The sequence below is a fragment of the Dipteris shenzhenensis genome, chromosome 4 (genome assembly GCF_047967505.1).
Source record: "Dipteris shenzhenensis isolate YYH24624 ecotype China chromosome 4, Dip_SZ_1.0, whole genome shotgun sequence".
Classification (NCBI taxonomy): Eukaryota; Viridiplantae; Streptophyta; class Polypodiopsida; order Gleicheniales; family Dipteridaceae; genus Dipteris; species Dipteris shenzhenensis.
In genome coordinates this window covers 19,407,736-19,416,297 of record NC_141599.1, presented here as the reverse complement: position 1 = coordinate 19,416,297, position 8,562 = coordinate 19,407,736, and positions in this window count along the sequence as shown.

Genomic DNA, 8,562 nt, shown 5'->3' with positions numbered 1-8,562 from the left:
AGTCTAGGAAATGCATCTTTCTGGGTTATGGTGAAAGTGGAGAGATGGGCTATCGTCTCTGGGATCCAGAAGCAAAGATCATACGCAGCAATGATGTAGTCTTCAATGAGAAGAAGATGCATAAGGCACCCATGAGGGATGTGGAAATGAGGAGAATCACTTTCTAGGATGTGAATCCTCACATCCACCTACATATGTTGATAGACAGCAAGCTGTCCATGCACCAAATGTGCAAGAAATGGTACCACCAAGTACTCCCACAGGTATACAATCAAGGGTAGATGATGGATCATCTATGCAGGTGGGACAGCAAGCTGAAATGCCCTTGAGAAGATCATCTAGAGTGTCTAGACCGCCTGATAAGTTTGTTCCAGGGGTAGACTATGTGATGCTTACTGATTGCAGGGAGCATTCTTGCTACAGAGAGGCTATGATGCGCGAGGATCAACGCAAGTGGGAGTATGCTATGCAATCAGAGATGAGTTCACTTATGAAGAATAAGACTTGGGACTCGGTTTCTTTACCACATGGAAAGAAAGCATTGCCATGTAAATGGGTCTACAAAATGAAGGTCACAGGTGATGATGTGCCTAGGTACAAGGCCCGTTTGGTCGCTAAAGGGTTCAAGCTGTTAAAGATAGTGTAAATTGCACTATCCACATAGGGAATAGGGGCAAACCCTAACCCTAACCCTAAGGGGTTCACATGTATATCTTCATGTTCATTGTCAATACACTTAGTGTACAGGTAGCTATATCGTGTGCACTCCTCTCTCTCTCTCTCTCTCTCATTTCCGTCATCATGGTATTAGAGCCAATGGTGCTCCACTCCCTTCATGAGTGTCAAGCCCTCCTTGCGTGAGGCATCTTCCATTGAGAGAGATTTCCGTCGAGAGAGAGTCAAGCCCTTGCTCCATGAAGGCACAAGCCCTTGTTCCGTCAAGGCAACAAGCCCTCTTTCATGAGGCATCTTCATCTCTCAGCTAGCTCTCATCATAGAGCCCCTTCTCCTCTCCGTTTCGGATCTAAAATCTCTCCATTCCGCTTCATGGAGGTCAAGTTATGATGTAGATTTCTTTGAGAGATCTTGTAAGGTTTTGTGAGAGAGAAAGGTTCATTTCTGAGCCTCTAAGGTTCTGTAAGCTTTCATTTCTTGAGAGAGATGAGCTTTGAGAGGCTTGCGAGGTGCTCTTCCTTCAACCACTATGGTTGATCCTCTGGAGACTCCAACAACAATGCTAGCAGCAGCTACTGAGGCCACGTTTTCCATTTCTAGAGCTTCAAGCTCTACACAGTCGTCCTCCAACTCGAAAGCCTCAGCATTTCAACGCTTCTCCAACAGCCGCAGCCTCTAAGACAACAACGATGCCTTCACCAGCCCAGACGAGCTCTACACGAACCTGCGGACAGCTTCTCTTCCCCCCAACGACCCACAGCGGGCTCCCAAGGTTCGACGGCTAGTAGCAGCTCCCGTCTTCAACAATCCGCCTGTCTACCGTGACAACCAGCTAGCAGTTCTTAGGCTCAAGCGCCTTTCTGTAGCACTGACGACCAGATTGCGAGGCCTCCATAGGCAGCACATTACATAGCCAGCCGACGGGCTTCTCAGCGACCTGAATCTACAGAGAAGTAGATCTATAGCAAGGCCCCTAGCTTCAACAGGCGATAGCGAGCAACTCACAGCAGGCTCCACCTACAGGCCACTCCAACAACGACAGTCTCCTCCACCGCTCACTAAGTCTATGAGCCTCCTCCTCAAACTGGTGAGTGCCTTCAACAAGCCTCAGCCAACTTCTCGACGACAGGCTGCTCCATCATAGCCTGGACAGCAGAGGCGACTACCCATAGCACCGGCTCCAACAACTGACAAGCTCAACTCCAGCACCATCGCCACGACTCCTTCGACCATTCGGGCAAAGCTGCTCTACACTACGCCAACGATCTCGACCAGCCTCAGCTTCACCGACCAATAGCCCTACGCTTCACACAGTTCTCCACACAGCCGCCTCCTCCGTTCACCGCATCCCGTCGCCATCGTTGCCGCGTCAAAAATCGCCACAAACCTTAGACCTAAGGTTTGGCAAAATTACCACGTGGCATGTAAGGTTCAACCTGGGTTAGGTCCTTGTGACCCTGGGTTTGAACAGTGGTCAGAGTTAACCATGGTTTGGTTCAATTAACCATGAGTGAGGAGGGACAGTTAATTTTAGGCCACATGGCAGTCTTATCCACAGGTGCCATGTCATCATGCACAGTCCTCAGCTGCCCAGTCAGCAGTGACATGTCAGCCTGCCACATCAGCATGGGACACCTCAGCAGCACAATCACCCATGTGCCACCTCAGCACACAGAGTGCCAGCCAGGCACAGTTGCCTCTTTATAGGCACAGTTGTATTCTACATGTGATCACCAGTCTGCCACATCACCCTCTAGGCCACATCATCATTTTTGGCCTTCTTGGGATCAAAGTTTGGCCTATCCTTCTGAGGGATGTATCTTTTGATCCAGAGGGAATTTCGCAGAGCTGTAAAAGGCAAAAATGCTCGCCAGATCATGCTCTACGCGCTGAGCACCTCAGATCTGCCATCCGAGATTTCCACATGCTAGCATCATTGATTCCTCTTCATCGAAACCACCTCCTGATCCTTTGCAGCACACCCAGCACTTAAAATGAATTAAGATAAAATTCATTTGCTGCATTTTGCGATTCGACGTGTAGTCTAGCTGTAGACTAGCACTACCATAGAGGAGATTCAACTCCACCAAGCCAAGTTAACCATTGCCACATTACCCGATTAGTTCCCACCGGCGTCAGTCCCATCAGATCTATCATCGGTATTCACTTTCACACATCTGACACCAGTTCAGTTCTCTTGGCATTTGGCAGTTCATCACTCAGTGTGACACTTGGCAGAGTGATCTTCCTCCTCGGATTCAGGATTGTTGCACCTTTGCACGCACACATGCCACCCATGTACAGTCACATTTGTTGACTATTTTTGGCATTGGTTTCCACACACATACATCAGCCTTGTATAGCCTCTTGGCTACTCCCGACACACAGTTGTCATCACTTTCCTACAGGCTTGATCCTTGGCACACACATCAGTTCTCACATGACTTGGTTCTGACAGTTTAGCGTAAGCCCCCAGTGGCAGCTCCTTTACAGTGTTCTCATGGGTAGACACTCTCGCCGGTACACGGGTAAGCCTCTTGCACAGAGCACCAAACCGCCTCCATCATGGAGTTATCCACATCACACAGTTGATGATATACCAGTCATGACTCCGGACGAGATCCGTGAGTGGAAAGAGAACCTACTTCGACCATTCATTGCCACAGGGTATGTACCAGTCTATGATGCAGACTCGAGCCTCATTGGCCTTGACAGATCAGATGCAGTTGCAGATGCCTCAGATGTTAGCATGGATCAGCCCGCAGTTTCTGATCATGCACATTCCTCGGTAAGCCCTCAGCATGAGGCACACTTCTTGGTAAGCCCTCAGCATGAGGCACACTTCTTGGTAAGCCCTCAGCATGAGGCACATTCCGCAGTAAGCCCTCAGCACGAGGCATATTTGACGGTAAGTCCTCAGTACGAGGCAGTCCCATCTACATCAGCTCTGTCTGATTTCAGTGATGTACATCCATCACCCTTATGCATGGATCCGACTCCATCTCTTGCCACAGATACAGATACTCAGCAGGAGTTCACCTATGATCATGCAGTTATTCAGCAGGTAAGTCCTCAGCACGAGGCACTCACATCTTCTGCCGCATGCAGAGATATATGCCCCAGCGCATTCAGCTCTTCAAGTGATTCCATTCTAGCATCCATCACTGATGCTTTCACCTCTGACATAGAGCATACCTTGGGCTCAGTTCCCTTCAGCAGTTCAGATCAGCAGATCAGTCTTCAGGACATTTTAGCATCGGCTCACTCATGCCGCATTGCATCCTTGGATCCAGTTATCACCACCACCACTTTTGATCAGCAGATCATTCCTCAGCACGAGGATACCTATGCATCAGTGCGGTCCTGCTCCAGTGCAGTAGACATCATCAGGTTCAGCCATAGCGCAACCTGGGGAGACTCAGTGTTTCAGCATGCACTTATGGCTGTTGTATACAGTCCATATTTGATGCAGATCAGTGGTTGGATCCAAGATTATAGATCAGTCCCTACATCAGCATTCGGCACCTCATTCGCCTCAGGGACATCTTATGCACTTTCAGTTGTATTTCAGGCTTCTAGGCCTTTACACTGTCAGCTCCTTCTCGATGAGCGTATGACAGATGCTACATCCCATGCCGATGGATGTTTAGCCATGCACATAGCAGACGACCTTCAGCTCATGACAGTTGAGTATACAGGTTTGACAGGTTTCCATACCTTGTCAGTTTTATGGGCTTCTTCTTCAGCAGAGCAGTGTATCACACCTACACCTTCGGCCCTAGATTTTCAGCCCCTGGATCACTCTGTCCACATCGACTATGCAGTCTTCTTCGACCCCGCATCATTTGACAGAGATTATACTTCTACTGCAGCATACCTTGCACATTGCTGTCAGTTCTTTTGGGTTGGTGACACTCTCATATGTCACAACCTACCGGATCACATCTCCATAGCTACATCGACTAGCCTCACATCCGGATGCCTCTTCTTCAGAGCAGCTGCACAGTCCACGATGACTCATGACATGTTCAGCTTTGACATGTTCAGTACGCAGCCATACATGCAGACATTCACGCAGTCATCTTTTGATCGACCAGTCTTTGATCCAGGTGGACTTGACTTTCTCCATATTTCCTTCCTCTTCCTTTCGGCCTATCTTCTGGGTTTTATTCCCAAAGGCGAAGGATGACCCACAACTTAAGAGGGGGAAATCCACGATATGTACAGGATCGTAAGTTGTACTCATTGTACATGCTTCCGCTTCATAGTCACTGTGCTCACATACGCACATACTACTCTGATTTCTTTTCAGTTTTCTTTTCAGTTTTGAATGCTAGCATACGCACCAAACAAAATCCACAAAAAGGTCTTGTACATGCACCCTCTACTTACCCAGTGCAATTTAAGAGGGGGTGTTAAAGATAGTGTAAATTGCACTATCCACATAGGGCATAGGGGCAAACCCTAACCCTAACCCTAAGGGGTTCACATGTATATCTTCATGTTCATTGTCAATACACTTAGTGTATAGGTAGCTATATCGTGTGCACTCCTCTCTCTCTCTCTCTCTCATTTCCGTCATCACAAGCAAGAGAAGGGTGTGGACTTTGATGAGATATTCTCTCCAGTTGTGAAGATGACCACACTTAGATGCATGCTTGGACTAGTAGCATCAGAGGATATGGAGCTTATGCAGATGGATGTCAAGACAGCTTTCTTGCATGGGGATTTGCATGAGGAAATTTACATGGTGCAGCCGGAAGGCTTTGAAGAAAAGGGCAAAGAGCATTTAGTTTGCAACTAAAGAAGAGTCTCTATGGTCTTAAGCAAGCGCCTAGAGAATGGTATCAGAAGTTTGATACTTTCATTCGGTCCCAGGGTTTTAGAAGGAGTGAAATTGATCATTGCCTCTACACTAAAAGGGCTAAGGATAATAGCCTGATAATCTTGGCACTATATGTGGATGATATGCTATTGGCTAGCAAGAATACTTATGAGCTAGATGCATTAAAGACCAAGTTGCATGAGGCCTTTGATATGAAGGATTTGGGATTTGCAGGTCATATTCTTGTTATGCGCATCACGCATGATTGGAGTAGGAAACTCCTTTGGCTTTCACAAAAAGAGTATGTTACAAAAGTATTGTAGCGTTTCAATATGGAGGGGGGGAAGGCAGTGAGTACTCCATTGCCTCCATATGTGAAACTGAGTCATACAGATAGTCCCAAATCAGATGAGGAAAGGGACATGATGGCCAAGGTTCCTTATGCATCAGCAGTTGGGAGTCTTATGTATGCTATGATAGCTACTAGACCAGACATTGCATTTGTAGTGGGAGTTGTTAGCCGATATATGGCTAATTCAGGAAAGAGGCATTGGGAGGCAGTTAAGTGCATCATGAGGTACATGAATGGTACCAAGGAGATGTGCATTTGCTTTGGTAGAGGAGACATGCGTGTACTTGGGTACACAGATTCAAACTATGCAGGGCATGTGGATAGTAGGAGATCCACTTCTGGTTATGTGTTCACCTTTGCAGGTGGTGCAGTGTCGTGGATGTCTCGCGCACAGAAGTGCATTGCTTTGTCTACCAGGCTATATGGCTTGATCGGCTAGTGGGAGATTTGGGGATTCATATAGGTGTACCGACATTGCATAGTGATTCCATGAGTGCTATTCAGCTAGCACGGAATCCGGTCTTTCATGCAAAGACCAAACACATTGAGGTTAGGTGCCATTTCATCAGGGAGGTACTTGAGGACAAGCGCATAGAGCTTGTCAAGGTTCATACAGATGATAACCCTGCAGATATGCTGACAAAGAGTCTACCTAGTCAGCGGTTTGAGTATTGTCATGTATTGATGGGCATTGGATAGTATGCTCACTGGTTGTTCTCCCTTAAAGGCACATTGTCCTTTAAGTGGGAGGTTGTGGGGGTTAAAGGTCATTGTGCCTTTACCCCGGTTATGTACAATACTCAAACACATATATATAAATGAATGAAAAAGAAGATTAGGGTGGTTCTGCACCCACCAAAACTTGTGTGGCTCTCTGTTTCTCTCTCTCCTTCTTCCGTTCTTGCTTCCGTTGAGAGCACTCTCACCCCAAGCAGAGCCACAGTAGCTCAGACGGTCTACTAGGGAAAGTAGACCTCCATCCATATTGACATATGCTCAAAAAGGCAAAGCAATTCAGGTTGAAACCACCAACTATGCTCTTATGACTACCATCATGGCTACAGAAGAGCTAGTGTACTTCGAAGATGTAGAAGACAAGCCAGAATGGCAAACTACTATGAATGAAGAAATGGATGCTTTGTATAAGAATAATACTTGGGAATTACGTGATCTTAAAGAAGGCCATAGCAAACAAATGGGTATACAAAGTGAAGTACAATCCAGATGGAAGTATTCAAAGATACAAAGCTAGACTAGTTGCAAAAGGATTTGCACAACAATATGGTCAGGATTATGATGAGACTTATGCTCCAGTAGCAAAGATGGATTCCATACAGTTCTTGATATCACTAGCGACACTCAACAGATGGAATGTGTATCAACTCGATGTCAAGAATGCATTTCTTAATGGTTACCTAGACGAGGAAGTCTACATGCAACAACCAGTAGGTTATGTTGAACCAGGAAAGGAGAATAAGGTTTGCCATCTCAAAAAGAGTCTTTATGGCTTAAAGCAAGCACGCAAAAGTTGGTACAGCAGAATCGACAAGTATTTTGCTGATCTGGGATACATGAAGTCCGATGCAGATCATACTCTCTACTACAAAGTTCAAAGGGAAGACATTCCTATTGCACTTTTTTATATAGATGATCTGATTGTGACAGGAAGCAAGGATAGCTTCTTCAGAAAACTAAAACAAGACTTATCTGCAGAGTTTGACATGAAAGATCTTGGACTTATGCACTGTTGTCTTGGAATTGAGTTCTGGAGAGATTCGGATAGCACATTCATGAGTCAGCTCAAGTATGTTGACAGTCTCCTGAAGAAGTTTCATTTGGCAGATTGCAAGATTGCAGCCACTCCCATGGAACAGAGTTTGAAACGTACTAAAGATTCAAAAAAGCCTACAATCAATGACAAATACTACAAGCAGCTCATCGGATCTCTTATATAGCTGACTATCACACGGTTAGATATTTGTTATGCAGTAAGCTCACTAGCATAGTTTATGGCAAATCCAAAACAATCTCACTGGAATGCAGCCAAAAGAGTCTTGAGATACATCAGAGGTACAATACAGTTTGGGATAGAATACAGAGGAAGTCATCCACAGCTGCATGGATACTATGACAGTGAATATGCCAGAGATCATGAGACCATGAGATCGCCACAGGGATATGCATTTTTCCTTGGTCAAGGTGCTATATCATGGTTGTCAAACAAACAACCAACTGTTTCTTTGTCTTTGACTGAAGCAGAATATAGAGCACTCACTATAGGTACATGTGAGGCTATATGGCTCAGAAGATTATTGTCAGAAACAAATTACTTTGATGAATCAAAGCCAACAACAATATACAGTGATAATCAGTCGGCTCAAGCATTGCGGCTCAAGCATTGGCCAAGAATCTAGTATATCACTCCAAGACAAAGCACATTAATGTCCGAGAGCACTTCATTAGAGAAAGAGTGTTACTTGGTGACATCACACTGCAGCATTGTGATAGCAAAGAAAATGTTGTAGACATGTTTACCAAGCCACTCGGTAAAGAGCTTTTCGAGAAACGCCGACTAGCTCTTGGTTTGACGTAGAGGAAGGACATTCCCATTAAAGGTGTGTGATGGAATGTAATGCTCAGTCCTTCTTGGATTCCCCAGAATCATCATCTTGAGGGAAGGCCTGCTTCATGATGTTGATCTTGAGGGAAG